This window comes from Sceloporus occidentalis, unplaced genomic scaffold (genome assembly GCF_023333645.1).
Source record: "Sceloporus occidentalis isolate IW3139 unplaced genomic scaffold, rSceOcc1.0.p SCAF_21, whole genome shotgun sequence".
Lineage (NCBI taxonomy): Eukaryota > Metazoa > Chordata > Lepidosauria > Squamata > Phrynosomatidae > Sceloporus > Sceloporus occidentalis.
The window spans coordinates 11,595,192-11,613,705 of NW_028317001.1; the positions used below are offsets into that span (position 1 = coordinate 11,595,192).

The window sequence follows — 18,514 nt, forward strand, 5'->3', positions numbered from 1 at the left end:
GACAATTTTTACCTGCCAGGTTTAGGATTTCATTTTATGGATTGATGTTTACCCTTATTGCTACAATACAAATTACTTCTTGTGATGCTTTGTGTGTTTTTCAAGCTAGGCGATCCTGGCTTTGCTCCTGCCTTCCCCTCCTGGATCCCAGAGGCCTGATCCCCTTCCTTTTCTCCCTCCGCTCTCCAACCCTGCCTCTTGCCCATCTGCACTGCTTTACCATTTGACCTTCAGCATCTCTTCCCTGCCTTTCTGTTTTTCACATTGCCTCCATCTCTCTATCACAGACACACACCCACAGAGGAGATTATCGCACTGGGTTCTGAGAACGTTCTCATCCCGTGATGAGAACGGAACGCATTTGAGTATACCGCACGTATGTGTTCCAATCGGGTTCTCAGAACGCTTAAATGTGTTCCAAATGTGTTCCAGGAGGGTACAGATATGAATGTGTTCCCAGAGAGCTGAAACGTGATGAGAACGTTCCAACAGAAGTGTGTGCGATATTCTTATCTGTTCTCAAATCCGTTCTCTCATTCCTCCGTCTCCTGATTGGCTGAAAGAATGACAGGCAGGGAGGGAGGCAGGCAGGCGAGCGACTGCAGTGAGGGAAGGTGTGTGTGTGAGAGGGGGGAAAGAAGGAGGGAGGGAAGGGAAGAAAGTTGGGACAAGTGAGAGAAGAGGAAAGAAGGGAAAGAGAGAGAAAGAGAGAGGGAAACAGGGGGGGGGGCATAGCAGAGAGCAAGAGGGAGAGGGTCTGGCTGCTTCTGCGGGGGCCTCTAGTGTCATGTCCAGTGGGGCTCCTGTGCTGTCACAATGCAGGAGGCAGGGATGCCCAGGACCTTCTCCTCCTTCCCTCCAGGAGGGAACCCACAAAAGCTCCTCTGTTTGGAGCACCACAGAAAAGCAAGCAAACAACTCCCAGAATTCCATAGCAAAGAGCCAGACAAGAGTTAAAGCGGGGAGGGAAGCTCACAACCTGAAGGCACACATTACATGCACACACACAGGAGGAAATGGGATGACAGCAGAGGACTCTTCTTTTCTAACCGGTTTAAAGAGCTGCAATGGCTGCCAGGGCTCTGCCCTTGGTCCAGTCCCCTCCCTTTCCCTCCGCTTGAAGGGACCTCCGTGGAGCTCCCTTAAAGCCCAGGCTGCCAAGGAGGGGACTCTGCCCTTGGCCCATCAAGTTACATAGGTTTTATCCTATTTTCTTCAAACATATGCCAGCATATGAAGCCCCAGCGTTTTATAGGGGCTTGCCTTCCTTCCCTCCCAAGAGAATCCTCAGACTCCCTTCGGAGGGAAGACAAGATGGGAGGGGGGGATGCTTGCCTTCCTTTCCTCCCAAGAGAATCTTCGGAGGGAAGACTTCTCAGTGAGGCTGAGAAGCACTTTCCCAGCCAGAGTCCCTAGGCTTACTGAAATCCCCCACCTCCCTTCCCCATAGAAATCAATCCAAAAACTGAGTTTAAAAGGAGCAGAGGCAAGCCCTTTGGGTCTGCATCTGGGAGAGATTTTAAACTCCGTTTTTGGATTGATTTCTATGGGGAAAGAGGGGAGAGGGAGAGATGGCAGGACATCCCCATAGCCAAGCAAGCTCTGCCTCCCCAGATGAAGACCCATAGGGCTCTCTGCTCTTTAAGCTCCGTTTTTGGATTGATTTCTATGGGGAAAGAGGGGAGAGGGAGAGATGGCAGGACATCCCCATAGCCAAGCAAGCTCTGCCTCCCCAGATGAAGACCCATAGGGCTCACTGCTCTTTAAGCTCCGTTTTTGGATTGATTTCTATGGGGAAAGAGGGGAGAGGGAGAGATGGCAGGACATCCCCATAGCCAAGCAACCTCTGCCTCCTCAGATGAAGACCCATAAGGGCTCTCTGCTCTTTTTTAACCTCCGTTTTTGGATTGATTCCTATGGGGAAGGGAGGTGAGGGATTTCAGTAAGCCAAGCCTCCCTTTTTCCTCTTTCCTGGGAGCAGCGCCTCTCCCGAGCCGTCCAACCTCTGAGTGGCGACGTCATCAGAACACAGCCCACAAAACGTAATACAGCAAACTGTTCTGAGAACGGTTTCAAGAAAAAGGAATCGCTGTGCGGTAAAATGCAGTTCTGATCACGTTCTGATCACGTTCTAGTTTACTAATGCAGTAATATCTGTTCCAGGAAAGTTCTCATCACGTGATGATAGGAACGTTCTCAGAACGCCGTGCGATAATCTCCAGAGTGTGATGCACAAAAGGGACACTTTGAGGCTCATTTCTTGAGAAAGGCAAGACAATCACTATACAACTAATGCATTAGGAAAGGCAGAACAAGGAGTCTGGGACCTGGTTTCTGATATTAGTGAGGGTCAAGTGTGAGGGATGAGCCTTAAAACAACCTTAAGGCATCTCTAAGACAGAGATGGACTACTATTCGGAAGTGGGGTGGTCACATTGGACCCCAGGGGATCTCAGGGGAAACCCCAAATTGTGTTGCATAAAAATATGGTATAATGTTTTGCCCCTCAATATCCCACAGCATCCCTTTGTGGAAATGGAGGCCATTTTGCCACTGTTGGGCCCTCTCTGATCCATTGCAGGGCCAAGGGAGGCCTTTTTCCCATGAAGCCTCTCCAGAGCCTCAAAAGGCTGGAAGAGGGGCTACGTGTTCTGGGATGGGCTGAGGACCATTTAGGGGCAAAAAGCATTAATCTCCATGGCTCCTTCCCACAAAATTCCAGAATTGGCAGTTTAGGATTGGATATTGAGAATCCTTACAAAGTGGAGAACAATAGTGCCTCACTAAAACTAGAAATTCCAAGATTCCACAGGAAGTTGTTATGACAATTAAATTACGTGTGAAAGGGAACTAGGAATGGTAGTAGAGCACAAGTTGAACATGTGTCAACAGTGTGATGCAGCAGCTAAAAAGGCCAATGTGATCCTAGGCTGTATCAATAGGAGTATAGTGTCAAGATCAAGGGAAGTAATAGTGCCACTCTATTCTGTTTTGGTCAGGGCTCACTTGCAATAATCCTGTGTCCAGTTCTGGGCACCACAATTGAAACAGATGTTGAGAAGCTGGAGCATTTCCAGAGGAAGGAAACCAAAATGGTGAATGGTCTGGAAACCATGCTCTCTGAGGACTGATTTAGGGAGCTGGGTATGTTTAGCTTGGAGAAGAGAAGGTTAAGAGTGGATATGACAGCCCTGTTCAAGTATTTGAAGAGATACTGAGTATGGAGCAAGCTTGCTTTCTGCTGCTCTAGAACAAAGGACACAGAACAATGGATGCAAGTGTTAGGAAGGATCGAATCAGAGGAATTTAATTAGCTCAAATTTACAAGAGGCGTGTCCTAACAACGCACGCAGCGGATTGGGTCCCTATGTGTATACCAGAGGTCATATAGTCCAACCCCAAGAAACAGAGACTGCAATGTCAATGAGTTGCAATTAAAATATAAACATTTATTAAAGCCACACAACCAAAAAGGGATCACACATGCACACGCACATTCAATGCTAAAGCAAGGGAGGGGAAGAGTTGGGGGTAAAGGAGAAAGGATAGAGGCACCGTTGAAATATTTACCTTAGGAGTCTTCTCCAAGCGACAGATGTGAGGGATGTTGGTAAGTGAACACGGCAGCAGGGAACAGAAAGCAAGCGGCAACCGCGATGGCTAGGAGCTAAGTTCCAGTGGGCTAAGCTAACAAGAGGCCCGAAAGAGACAGTGGGCTTTGGCTTGCCCAAGTGATTTCAGCAGGGCACAGTGCCCAAGAGAGCTCCGGAGTGATTGCTCGACAGAGTTGAGGTTTGGAACTGTAGCTCACAAAGCCCAAAGGAGGGCTGGAATCTGGGTCTTATTTATACTGCGAAACGTATCCTCAGGCTATAGCTACCTGCGGAACAAAGGTCTTCATGGCTATCTATTGACTAAGACTAAAGTTAAACAATGGATACACAAAAGGGTCTGCCACTTCTTTGGGAGAAGACTACTATGTAGATGGCTGGGTACTTAATACCATCAATAGGTGAGGCAAACTTCCTTTGTCCTCATTCAGGTTGCCTGCGACAATGGCAACTCCCAGAACTGGTTTTAATGGTTTAAATCTACCTTTCTGCTTTAGCCATGGCCTGCTAGGCTTGTCTGGCTACGTGGTCAGCTCGCTTTTGGGATAATGGCGGCTGTGATGGGGTCAGTCAGGAGTCATGATTTTTGATCGCTTGGTACCCAAAATGTATATAAATCCAAACTCGATCACACAAGCCACAGGAAAAAAGGTTCCACCAAAATATTAGGAGGAACTTCCTGACAATAAGAGCTATTCAACAGTGGAATATACTCCATCAGAGCATGGTGGCATCGCATTATGGTTATTATTATTATTAATTTCAAATTAATGGACATGGAACAATGGATGCAAGCCACAGGGACAAGAGATTCCACTTAAACCTTAGGAGGAACTTCCTGATAGTAAGAGCTCTTCAAAAGTGGAATATACTCCCTCAGAGTTTGGTGGAGTCTCTTTCTTTGGAGGTCTTTAAACAGAGGCTGGATGGCCATCTCTTGGGGGTGCTTTGAATGTCTATTCCTGCATGGCAGAAGATTGAACCGGATGGTCCTTGTGGTCTGTTTCATCTCTTTGATTCTACAATTCTAAAGTGGAATCATAGCGCTCTGACAGTGAATTATGAAAGGGCCCTCAGTCTTCACAGGAAGGGAAATGGATTCAGGTTCCTTACCCACAGAGGCCACATTCTCATAATTCTCCATCATCACATAACTGTACATCAGTCTCTGTTTCTTCGTTAACAGTTTCCATTCCTCCTCAGTGAAATATACAGCCACATCCGGAAAGGTCACCTGGAATAGAAAATAGCCCTGATCCAGAGAGTGACTAAACAAAAGGGGAGGAAAGCACATGGTGCATCGCAAATATTATTTCAACACTTCAGAATTCAGTCCAGGAAATAAACTTTAAATTCTGCAAGAAAGCAAAAAGCTACAGCCTTTGAGATCCAGTTTGTCTCGAATCCTTTCAATATAATATACAATATGATAAACAATATAATTTCAGCCATTTCTGGAATATTATTGATTGATTAACATACTGGCTATTCCAACATGTATATTAGTTTTCATTTAGCCATATTTCACCTAATTTCAGAGGCAAATTTCATTTTTAATAAACAGTTCTGGGGAGTACTCTGGGCTTCAGGGTCACTGGGCCCACCCTCAATTTAAGTCCAGAGATATTCTTCCATATCATCCAGCATTTCACAGATGGGGAAAGCAACACACATGTGGACAAGCAACACCAGAAGTGGGTCAAGATGGCCAAAGTTGTTAATGATAAAGATCACACAAGCGAGAAAGGGTACAGCATTTTGCTTTTGGCTCAGACTCCTGGCAAGGGCAAGACCCTGCCCCCTTCTCTCCTCCCCTCTTCCCTCTTTTGAATTGATGGGCTGTAGACTCTTTTGAACCTGGAATGCAGGTTCTGAACTGACCTGAGGAGAAGGAGGAAATGGGAGGAGGAGAGTGAAATAGGACATTTCCTAAGCCCCTGAAAAAATGAGGAGACAGAGGATTAACCAGGACTCTCTCTGCCAAACCGGGACAGTATCTTCTCTGCTTGCTTTCATGATCCAGCACAGACACAGATAAAACGAATAGTCAGGATGGCAACTTACCAAAGAGCTGTTAACCCTCGGCAGCCTCTTTCTGTTGGAGCCCAGCTCCGTCTGCTTGGCCTTTGTGTTGGCCATCAGGTGGGCAGGGGGATCCTGGTGGCCCTGCACTTTGGTCACTTCCAGCAAACAATGTCCCAACGCTGTGTACAAGGGGATCGCGATGAAGTTCCTGAGAAAAGAGACCAGGGTAAGGCTTGGTTTAGCAAGAAACCCTGCAGCAGTCAAAGACACAGAGAACAGCATCCTGCTGATGACATACGCAGGTAACATATGCCTCCTTTGGGCCAATGTAGAGGTGAGCATTCCCTTCCTCCCTCTGCACCAAACAAAACCCCCTGGACCTAGCACAGACTCACTGCAGCTCCCCTACACAACCAGTTACTCCATGCCTTGTGAGAGTAGCTGGGGATCAGGGGATGGGGAATTGCAAAGGGTCCTGACTATGTCCTCATAGCTGGATGTGAAATGAGTGCATTATCTGCTGAAACCTGCAGAGATCCACAATGCCCTCAGAGGAAGATTTCTTCATTTTGCTTCTGACTACAGAAACACAGCTGGATGCTTCTCTAATACCTCACACCAACACTCTCACCAGGCATGGAATGGCCATGCGGGATGCCTTCCACAACTGTATGGTAGGACCTGGGTCACTGAATGGCCAGTTGTAGTCTGATTCCATTCGGAGCAACACTGGAGCATAAAGGGTTGTGCTGGGTCAGGCTGTCTGGCCTGGTGGTTCCTCATTCTCCCAGTGGCCAAACCAGTAGAACTCTCTATGCTCCAGTGTTGCTCTGGGTGGAATGGGTCTACAAATGGCCCTTCCCCAGGGAGGCCCCTCGTCAGGAAGGGCAGGAAAGGAGCTCTCTCTTCTCAGGCTGCTCCCCTTCCATGGGATCCAGCCCTTCTCCCAGGATCAGGGGGCACCAGAGGATTGAGCTGATGGAAAGGGAGCACCCAATTCCCATGGCAGCCTTCTGCATGCAGAGAAGTCACAATTCTGAGAGTGTCTCTGCCCGTGTGGAGAGTGCCCATTTTCCACACTGTTGCCTGTCCATCTTGTCTTGGGAATATCCTCTTCCAGCCACATTCAGACCTAAATCCTAGCATGTATCCTATGCCTAGTCCTGATCAGAGTAGAATCACTGAATCAGTGGGATTTATCTATAAGTTGACTCACCAGTCACTTATGGGTTCAGTGGGTCTACTCTCTAGGGTTAACCAACAGGATTCAGTACTCCTCAGATTTTTAAATGCAGGAATGCAAATTTTTCATGCTGTGTCATCATCACTGATGAGAATTTGACTTCTCTTTCACACAGAGGAGGAGGGGAGGACCTGCTTTATGTCCCAGGTGGAGAAGCTCTAGCTCTTGGGCTGGATGAGACATGAATTACCTTACAGATCTAATCCATGTCTTCCCATCATCATGGCCCCCTCCCCATTTAAACACTGGTCAAAATTATTACTTTATTTTTGCAGATGAGACTATTTCTCTAAGCTTAACTGCTGTGTTTGCTATGTCAGTCATAGCAGGAGCATGAAGTATGAACCTCCTCCCTCTTCTTGCTAAAGCCACATAGAAACTGAGGCATGTACATTTGTGTGCATTGTTTCTGAATGGATCTATTGTTAAAATCACAATTTCTTCATTTTTCCTTGAATATTTTTTTAAAAAGATGCAAACTGCTGAATACGTTGCACTTGATATAACAAATATCTATAAATGTATAGGTTTATGACTTGAATATTGCACCCTGGATTATGCTCATTTGGGGTAAGTGAAGACGTATATAAATTCATTTTATAAACCCAGTAAAACTAATATTTCACAAAGTTCTAGTAAACAACACATACACACACAGTTCCCATAAAAAGGACTCACTTGCGCACTGTGTGTCTGAGGTTTGGAAATCTCCCTTCCACCTTCTGGGAAGACAATGCTGATAGAGAGCGAATTTGGGGCTTTATGCCTGCAAAGCATGGGCTCACTCTCTCAGCTGCAACATTTCCATACAATCCTGGACTGAAACATTCAAACAAAGGTCCTCTTTCAGCTCCAGGAATAAAGGCCTACCTTCAGTACAAAGACCCTGATTCCTGCAGCCCCAGAAAGGCCTCTTCTGCAGTCCTTTATGGCCGGAGCTTCCCTGGGTCAGAGGCCGTCTCCTCAGCCGTCGGGAAGGGCTGCTCTGAGTGCGAAGGAGGAGGAGGTCCACAGGGCTGAGGGAGGGAAGGCAATGGGAAAAGGTCAGTGCCAATGGCCATGGAGGGCAGAAGGTGGCAATGCCTAGGAAACTCCTCTGAGTCCCAGCCATTCTAGGAATGAGTGGCAGGAGTGAGTCCAGGGGGCTGAGGGCGTCTCCTTTCCCAAAGGGGGAGGCAAGGACTGGTGGGACCCCCCATCTAGGGCCCAAAGTGAGGGTCTCTGTCCCAACTCTCTCTTCCAGTCCCCAAAGCCCCGCCTCCCCACTGGCCCTGAGTCCCCAGAACATTATTCCCCACAGTCCCAAGCAGCACAAAATGGCCACCAGAACACAAAATGGCCGCCTCTGCCTCAGCGCTTGGCAGTTGGCAGTTTGAGGCCTTCTGGGAACCCAAAATGGAGGATGAAAGGGCCTCAAAGTCGGAAGGGCCCCAAACAGGATTTCTGATCCTAAAGAAAGGTTTTCCTGATCGCACCCGATGGCTGTGAGAACACAAAAAGTCCCCAAACAGTCCCTTATCCTTGTTTGTTTGTTTATATGTTTGCTTGTTTGTTTCATTCTTGATAATATGAGATGGTCTGGTCTTCCTTCTTGCCTGAAAATCTATTAATAAGGAAACTGGGGAGACATTTAAAACCTCCCAAAGCAGCTACTTTTGGCCTTTTTTGGGGAACAAGCCTTCTCTTAGAAGCCAAAGACCGATGTTTGATAAGAAGAAGAATAAGGCTTGTATTAAAACTACCCTCCCCATTTCTGATCCCTTTTAAAACCCATGTTCCCCAGAAGGAGCAGAGCTCTGAAATAAGAAAACCCTCTCAGAAAAGAGACACACTTCCTTCCTTTTGGCCCAAGGAGCCTGGCCTCCTTCTGACTCTGGAGCCTCAGGAGAGAAAGAGAAGCCTCTGTTCAACTGAGGCTCAGAGAAGGTTCTGGAACATTATTCCCACAGTCACAAGCAGCACAAAATGGCCGCCAGAACACAAAATGGCTGCCTCTGCCTCAGTGCTTGGCATTTGGCAGTTTGAGGCCTCCAGGGACCCCAAAATGGAGGGTGAAAGGGCCCCAAAGTCGGAAGGGATCCCAAACAGGATTTCCAAACCTTAACAATACCTAAAATGCCAAACAAAAAGAACAGTCCCAGAGTTCCATGACACTGAGCCATGGCCATTACAGTGCTTCAGAGCAAGAAGGCCTAGCGACAGTGGCATTAATGATGATTAAGGTCTGGCGGCAGCTCCATCCCCCCCCAGGCCTGATATCATCATCATCATCATCATCATCATCATCATCATCATCATCATCATCATCGCTACAGCATGAGAGCAACCATTAAAAGCATTGAAATCCCTTTTGGGGAGCCCCACTCTCCCACCTTCAGAGAGACTGGGCCTTGCCTAGAAGCACTGCTGGCCTCCTTCCTCCCCTCCTTAATGGCAGTGGCCAAAGGAAAGCACCAGCAGCAGAAGACCCAAGCCAGACCTAGCCAGACCTCAGGGCAGCAGTGAAGCCTAGTGGTTCCAGGCCTTGTCTCTCTGCTGTCGCTTCACTCCACTCCCCCCTCTCTCTCCTTCCTTCCTCCCTTAATGTCTGTCTGTCTGTCTCTTTCTCCCTCTAAAACGCTGCTGCTCTCTCCTCATTCTCTCTTCCCCACCGAGAGCTAAATATAGAAGCTGAAGCTCCGCCTCTTCTTGAAGCTGGCCAATGGGGGCAGAGCAGCTGGAAGACCCCACCCACTGCCCCAGACTCACATTTTGCCTTCTGGCAGCCATTTTGTGTGCTGCTTGTGACTGTGGGGAATATTGTTCCAGAACCTTCTCTAAGGCCTCAGTTGAACTGACCATTGGCTTCTCTTTCTCTCCCTGAGGCTTTAGAGTCAGAAGGAGGCCAGGCTCCTTGGGCCAAAAGGGAGGAAGTGTGCATTTTGTGTCTCTTTTCTGAGAGGGTTTTCTTACACAGCTCTGCTTCCTCTGGGGAACATGGGTTTTAAAAGGGATCAGAAATGGGGAAGATAGTTTTAATACACCTCACAAACAACTCTATGATATTGTGTAATAGAGCACCACATTCAAGACATATTAGTTCAAAACCACAATCATATCCCCTGTCCAAGCAAGAGGTAAACTACAAAGTGCCCTTCCATTACTCTTCCGAATAGATGGGAATTGAATCCAAGGCAAGTCACATGATGCGGATTCAGGCAAAGCGGAGCGAGTGCAAATTGTATCACCACACGGTGCATACCATGCAGATTCAACGATTTTAACTGGGACCCTTGCGCATGCTCAGTGGGGGTCTGAACGCATCCTGAACCTTTGCACTTCTGGAGTGAAGAAAGGAGCCTGGTTCCACTTCCACCTGAATGACAGCTGCACCTTTCTTCCTCCCTTCTATTTCCCCATCCCTGGCAGCCAAATTCAAACGGGGTCCTCCGTGTCAGAGCCCCATCCATTTCAGCCACGTCTACATCTATCCTCCTGTCATTCTCCTCATCTATTTCATCTGCATCGCTCCTTCCCTTTGTAACAGTTGCCTTCTCTTAAATTGCATCCACACTGAGGAGATAATCTGGTTTAACTCCACTTTAACTGTCCTGGTTCAGTGCTATGGAATTCTGGGAACTGTAGTGTCCTGAGACATTGAGCTTTCTCTGCCAGAGAGCTCTGGTGCCTCAGCAAACTAATTTAATTTATTAATACAAATTAATCAGATGCAACTGATTGGGGTAACTTCATTAGAATTTAGTCCCCAATTGGATTAGTTTGATGGTATGGTAAAATACGGCTATAACTCCTCATTTACAAATTTTACCGTTAAATCAAGCCATCTATACAGATTTTGAGATTATATTATAACACATTACATCCGTTTAACAAAATTTTTACAGTTAACTGCTATTAAGAGACATAGATTCTATGATATGGGGTGCCCTATAAACCTTTTAATAAATGAACAGGCATTGCAATCCTATATATTCATATGATCAGACATAACTCCAGAGAATGTTAGCCTTTTGGATGCCAGAAGGTTCCTCTCATTCTTCAGAGCAAGAAGCAACACTTCAGCTGCCTTCTAGAAGATAAAGCAAAAACGCTTCCAAAACAACTGAAGCCTTGGGCAAGTCACACTCTCTCAGCCTCAGAGGATGGCCATGGGAAACCCACTCTGAAGAAACCTGCCAAGAAAACCCCTTCAGAGACTCCCATAAAGTCACCATAAGACCTGGAAACAACTGGAAGGCAGACACCAAGAACAACATTGGGAAATAGGTGCAAGCCTTGCCTTGGGAAAGTGTAATGACTGGGCTCCAGTCAATGGAGGTCTTCTTCAGGCAGAAAAGGGAGGTTTATGCAAATGCAGAATGACATCACTGCTACGGAAGGCTCTCTTGACCAATCAGAGAGCAAGATAAATGTCCTTCTGGAAGCTTCCGTGAGAAGGAGATATAAGGCCTGAGAGACCAAGAGACAGTTGGGGGAATTGTGTCGGTTGGAGATCGAAAAAGAGAGTTGAAGAGCGGGTCTTGGAAATTAGTCTCAGAATTGGACGCTTAGGTTTATTTATTTCTTTAATAGCTTCTATGAATTGAACATTATATACTTACAAATATTGTACCTGCAAGATTCTTAATATCTTGTATGACTTATATTTTAGTTATATGTTGTTATCTATGATAAATACCTCCTTGGAGTATCTACTACTCGACGCTCCTTTTACACGTGTTTTGGCTCAGTTGATGCTTGGGAAGATCAGTAAAGAAGTAGAAATAAGGTTCTTTAACTGGTCCCAGTGTAGTTTAAGGGAAGTCCTTTTATAATTCACTGGAGAGACAGAGAGTGTGTGTTTTGGAAAGGATTAAAGTAGAAAGATAAAGGTTAGAGTAAGAGCTGAGGCAAGAGAAAAGTGACCCCTCTTTAGAATATTTTTGTTAGAATATATTAATAAAGGATGAAAGATGAATATGTAAGATAGAAATGCATAAGTAGGTATGTGTGTATGTGTGTGTGTGTGTGTGTGTGTGTGTGTGTGTATGTTTGTATATGAAGATTGATATATGTTTGTTTGTATATATGTTTTAATAATAAAATATTATTAAAAAGTAAAAAAAAATCCACTGGATGGTGGCAGCGTGATTTAAGGAAGTTAAGGGTCTGCTGGGCTAAGAGCCATTATGTCTAAATGTGTAATTAACGATTTGTAAGACACTCTGACAGCCTTTTGGCTGAAGAGAGGGGTATATTATTATTATTATTATATTATTATTATTACAGGGCTGCAGTTTGGCTGCTTGGACCACCGGAGATCATCATAGTGAGTCAGTTGGAAAAGCCCATCTCACTCCAGAAAATAAAGGTACTTGAGGAGTTTGCACTCTACATCTTTCTGTAATAATAGCTACAAAACTGATAATAGCATTTGGGACATTTAGTCTTTTAAAAACAAATATGGCAGATTTAAATGCTGCTTTAAAACCTCTTTCCATCTGCCAGCTTTGCGCTGGTTTTGGGGGGAAATGAGAAAGTGTTGAGAGGGAGGGACTGCCAACAGAATTAGGAGATGCATTGCAGGCTATGGACAGTTTGCGGCCAAGAAAGGTCCAAAACACACGGCAGCAATAGTCCAGTTTGAGAGCACTTTAACTGCCCTGGCCCAGTGCTAGGGAATCCTGGGAAATGGAGTTTCTTGTGGCCCCAGAGCTCTCTGACAGAGAAGGCTCAATGTTTCACAAAACTACATTTCCCAGAATGCCCTAGCACTGAGCCAGGGCAGTTAACATGGTCCCAGTCCTGCAGCTGGACTGGCCTCCCTGAGCGGTCAGGACCTGAGCTGGGTTGTGGACGATGGGCACTGTTAATATTAATAGTAATATCTTTCACTATTGATTGTAATTAAGGAGGGGATCAGGTTCAATAGCATCAGGAAAACCTATCTGTGTTGTTTAGGTTCAGAAACTCTGTTTGGTGTCCCTTCCGACTTTGGGGCCCTTTCATCCTCCATTTTGGGTTCTCTGATGGCCTCAAACTGCCATCTGCCAAACACTGGCACAGAAGCAACCGTTTTGTGTTCTGGCAGCCATTTTCTGCTGCTTGTGACTGAGGGGAATAATGATCTGGAACCTTCTCTGAGGCCTCCTCAGTTGAACCAAGAGGCTCCTCTTTCTGTCCCTGAGACTTTCCCTTTCTGCCTTTGGCCCTCCACTTTGGGGAGAAGGAAGGAAGGAAGGAAGAATGGAAGGAAGGAAGGGGTCTGTGGGGGTCTGAGGAAGGGGAGGCAGGGGACTCAGAACCAGTGGGGAGGCTGGGCTTTGGAGTCTGGGAGAGAGAGGTGGGGAAAGAGACCCTCCCTTTGGGCCCTAGCTGGGGAGGGTCCACCGGTCCTTGCCTCCCCCTTTGGGAAAGGAGACCCCCTCAGCCCCCTAGACTCACTCCTGCCACCCATTCCTAGAATGGCTGGGACTCAGGGGAGTTTCCTAGGCATTGTCACCTTCTGCCCTCCATGGCCATTGGCACTGACCTTTCCCCATTGCCTTCCCTCCCTCAGCCCTTGGACCTCCTCCTCCTTCGCACTCAGAGCAACCCTTCTCTACGGCTGAGGAGACTGCCTCTGACCCAGGGAAGCTCCGGCCATAAAGGACTGAAGGAGAGCCCTTTCTGGGGCTGCAGGAATCAGGGTCTTTATACTGAAAGCAGGTCTTTATTCCTGGAGCTGAAAGAGGACCTTTGTTTAAATGTTTCAGTCCAGGATTGTATGGAAAGGTTGCAACTGAGAGAGTGAGGCCATACTTTGCAGGCATAAAGCCCCAATTTCAGTCTCTAGCAGCATTGTTTTCCCAGAAGGTGGAAGTGAGATTTCAAGACCTCAGACACAATGCTCCAGTGAGTCCTTTTTATGGGGACTATATGTGTATGTGGTGTTTACTAGAGCTTTGTGACATATTAGTTTCACTCATAATCCTATACATTTATAGATTTTTGTTGTATAAGTGCAACATATTCAGCAGTGTGCATCTTTTGAAAAAATATACAAGGAAATGTGAAGAAATTGTGATTTTGACAATAGATCCATTCAGAAACAATGCACACAAATGTACATGCCTCAATTTCTGTGTGGCTTTAGCAAGCAGAGGGAGGAGGGGCATATTTCATGCTCGTGCTATGACTGACACCCACAAACACAGACATTTTGTAATTGTCAGTTTGTAAACTGCTTTGATCTTTTCGGAAAGGTGGTATATACATAAATTTATTATTATTATTAATATTATTATTATTATTATTATTATAAACACAGTACTTAAGCTCAGAGATTTTTCTCATTTGTAAAAATGAAATGATTATTTTCACCAGTGTCTATATGGAGAAGGGGGCATAATGGGGGCGGCCATCGATCAGATCATTGAAGAAATACAGGTCTTATCCAGCCCAGGGGCCAGAGTTTCTCCACCTGGAATATAAATAATAGAATCAAAGAATCGTAGAGTTGGGAGAGACCTCAAGGGCCATCCAGTCCAACCCCATTCTGCCATGCAGGAACTCTCAATCAAAGCATCCCTGACAGATGGCCACCCAGCCTCTGCTTAAAGACCTCAAAGGACGCAGACTCCACTGCACTCCAAGGAAGAAGTGTGTTCCACTATCGAACAGCCCTTACTGTCAGGAAGTTCCTCCTAATGTTGAGGTGGAATCTCTTTTTCTGTAGCTTGCATCCATTGTTCTGGGTCCTGTTCTCTGGAGCAGCAGAAAACAAGCTTGCTCCCTCCTCTATATGACATCCCTTCAAAAATTTAAATAGAACTATCATATCACCTGTTAACTTTCTCTTCTCCAGGCTAAACATCCCCAGCTCCCTAAGTCATTCCTCATTGGGCATGGTTTCCAAATCCTGCACCACTTTAGTTGCCCTCCTTTGGACACACTCCAGTTTCTCAACATCCTTTTTGAACTGTGGTGCCCAGAACTGGACAAAATGTTCCAGGTGGGACCTGACCAGAGCAGAATAGAGTGGCACTGTTACTTCCTTTGATCTAGACATTATACTTCTATTGATGCAGCCCAAAATTGCTTCTTTGCAAGAATGACATAGGGAACCTTACTGAAATCAAGGTATACTATATCCATAGCATTCCCTTCATCTACCAGGATCATCTACCGAGATTAGATTTGTCAGGCATGACTTATTTCTCTGAAACTAATATTGACCTTATGTGATTATGGCATTGCTTTCTAGATGTTCACAGACTCTCTGTTTAATGATCTGCTCTTTCCATAAAGAAGGTGGTCCTCCTCCTCCTCCTCCTCTTCCTCTGCATGAAAGAGAAATCAAATTCTCATCAGTGATGATGATGCAGCATGGAAAAATTAACATTCCTGCCTTTAAAATCTTTTTTTAAAATAATTTTTATTGACACTAAAGTACATACAATGAATTTTATACAATGCATAATTATGTATATATATTTTCTACATTCTATTGCAACTTATCGGAATTTAAAGTCTGAGGAGGCCTGAATCCTGTTGGTTAAACCTAGCGTAGACCGACTCAACCCATAATTGACATGAGTCAATCTATAGGTAAATCCAAGAGACTGAGTGATTCTACTCTGATCAGGACTAAGTATAGGATTGGATACAGGCTAAGATTTAGTCCTACTTGTGGCTAGAACAGGACATTCCCAAGCCAAGATGGCCAGGCAACAGTGTGGAAAATAGGCACTCTCCACATGGGCAGATACACTCTCAGAATTGTGACTTCTCTACATGCAGAAGGCTGCCATGGGAATTGGTTGTTCCCTTCCCATCAGCTCAATCCTCTGGTGCCCCCCCCTCCCTGATCCTGGAAGGAGGGCTGGATCCCATGGAAGGGGGGCAACCAGAGAAGAGAGAGCTCCTTTCCTGCCTTGCTTGACCTGGGAACTCCCTGGAAGATGGAGGGCAACTGCTTTGGCCAATGGGAGGCCACTAGGCCAGAAAGCCTGACCCAGCAGAACCCTCTATGCTCCAGTGTTGCTCCGTGTGGAATCGGGCTAGGAAGCAAATGCCCACCTCTGCATTGGCCCAACAGAGGCATATGTCATCGGCGTGTGTCACCAGCAGGATGCTGTTCTCTGTCTCCTTGAATGCTGCAGGGTTTCTTGCCAAGCCAATCCTAACCCTGGGCCCTTTTCTCAGGACCTTCATCTCGGCCTTCTTGTACACGGCTTTGGGGCCTCCCTTTCTGGAAGTGACCCAAGTGCAGGACCACCAGGACCCCTGCCCACCTGATGGCCAACACAGAGGCCAACCGGAGGGAGATGGGCTCCAAGAGAAGGAGGCTGCCAAGGTCCAACAACTCTTTGGTGAGTCACTATTCTATTAGCTTCATCTGGATCACTGCTGGGCCAATTTATGAAAGGAAACAAATAAAGTACTGTCTGAGTTTGGCAGAGGCAGTCCTGGTTAATCCTCTGTCATCCCAATATTTTGAGGGCTTTTAAAATGTCCTGGTTTCTCTCTTCTCCTCCCACTTTCCCAATTTCAATTTCTGCATAATGATTGCCAAGGAGTTTGCACCCCATCAACTCAAAAGTGGGGGTTGGAGAAGAAAGAAGGGGGCAGGGACTTGCCCTTGCTAGGAGTCTAAGGCAAAAACAAACTGTTGTGCCCTTTCCCACTTGTGTGATCTTCTTCATAAACATCTTTGTCCATCTTCACCACTTTCTGCTGTTGCTTGTCCACATATGTCTTGTTTTTTCCATCTGTGAAATGTTGGGGGATATGGGAGAATGTCTCTGGATCTAAATTGGGGGTGTCCCCATGGCCTTCAAGCCCACAGTGCTCCCAAGAACTGCTTTTTAAAAATGACATTCGCCTCTGAAATTTGGCAACAAATGGCTAAATGCACTATAATCTTTGGAGGCTAAATGTACTATACCTGTTGGGATAGTCAGTATTCTAATCTATCATTAATATCCCAGCCATGGCCTAAATTATATTGTATATTACATTGAAAGAATTTGAGACAAACTGGACCTGAAAGGCAGTAGCTTTTTTCTTGCTGACAGAATTTAAAGTTTATTTCCTGGACTAAATTCTGAGGTGATCAAATAATTTTTGGGATGCATCATGTGCTTCTCCCTCCCCTTTTATTAGTCATTCTCTGGATGAGGGCTATTTTCTATTGCAGGTGACCTTTGCAGATGTGGCAGTATATTTCACTGAGGATGAATGGAAACTGCTGACGAAGAAGCAGAGACTTATGTACAATGATGTGATGATGGAAAATTACGAGAATGTGGCCTCTGTGGGTAAGGAAGCTGAATTCGTTGCCCTTACTATGAAGACTGAGGGCCCTTTCATTCTGCATTATCATGGCACTATGATTCCACTTTAGAATTATAGAATCAAAGACTTTAAACAGATAACAAGGACCATCTAGTTCAACCCCTTGCCATGCAGGAATACACATTGAAAGCATCATCAGCAGATGGCCACCTAGCCTTTGTTTACAGACCTTCAAAGACCTTTAAAGACTTTCAAAGAAGGCGCGCTTTAGAAATTAATAATAATAATAATAATAATAATAAACAATAATGAGATCCCACCATGCTCTGAGGGAGTATATTCCACTGTTGAATAGCTCTTACTGTCAGGAAGTTACTCCTAATGTTTTGGTGGAACCTCTTTTCCTGTGGCTTGCTTCCATTGTTCTATGTCCTTTGCTCTAGAGCAGCAGAAAGCAAGCTTGCTCCATCCTCAGTATCTCTTCAAATATTTCAACAGGGCTATCCACTCTTAACCTTCTCTTCTCCAGGCTAAGCATTCCCAGATCCCTAAACCACTCCTCATAGGGCTTGATGGTTTCCAAACCAACACCATTTTTACTGCTGTCCTTTGGATAAACTCCAGCTTCTCAACATCCTTTTTGAATTGTGGTGACCAGAAATGGACACAGTATTCCAAGTGAGGGTCTGACCAAAGTAGAACAGCATTGCACTATTACTTCCCTTAATCTATAACGCAGAATCAAAGAGTTGAAAGAAACTAGAAAAGCCATCCAGTCCAACCCCCTGCCATAACACTATATTCACATTGATGTGTCCTAGGATCACATTGGCCTTTTTAGCTGCTGCATCACAGTGTTGGCCCAGGTTCAAGTTGTGGTCTACCAGGACTCCTAGATCCCTTTCACACATAATTTGTCGTAGCAGCTTTCTGTGAAATCTTGGAATTTGTAGTTTAGTGAGTCACTATTGCTCTCCACTTTCTAAGGATTCTAAAAATCTTATCCTAAACTGTCAATTCTAGGATTTTGTGGGAAGGAACCATGGAGATAAATGCTTTTTGACTCCAAATGCTCCTCAGCCCATCCCTGACCAGGTTTCCTGGCTTTTTTGGCCCCTCTCCAAGCCTTTTGAGACTCTGGAGAGACTTCTTGGGTAAAATCCCTCTGTTGGCCCTGCAATGGCTTAGAGAACAATGGCAATGTTCTCTAATGTTTCTTTTCCTACCTGAGCTTGCTTAGTTCCATGGTTGATTCAAGAGGCCCTTTGTTACCCAGAATGCTGGAATCTGGGGAGGACAGCCGCAAGTGCTATGCTTTTAGGGGAATTAGGTACTTAGCTGAAAGGAGATATAAAGTTTGGTTGGGGCAAGAGCTACC

At 45.6% G+C, this 18,514-nt stretch overlaps 1 pseudogene; it reads left to right on the plus strand.

Annotated features, from left to right (window-relative positions):
- LOC149301601 (uncharacterized) overlaps nt 1–18,514 on the plus strand; it is a 136,520-nt pseudogene that overhangs the window by 41,168 nt on the left and 76,838 nt on the right.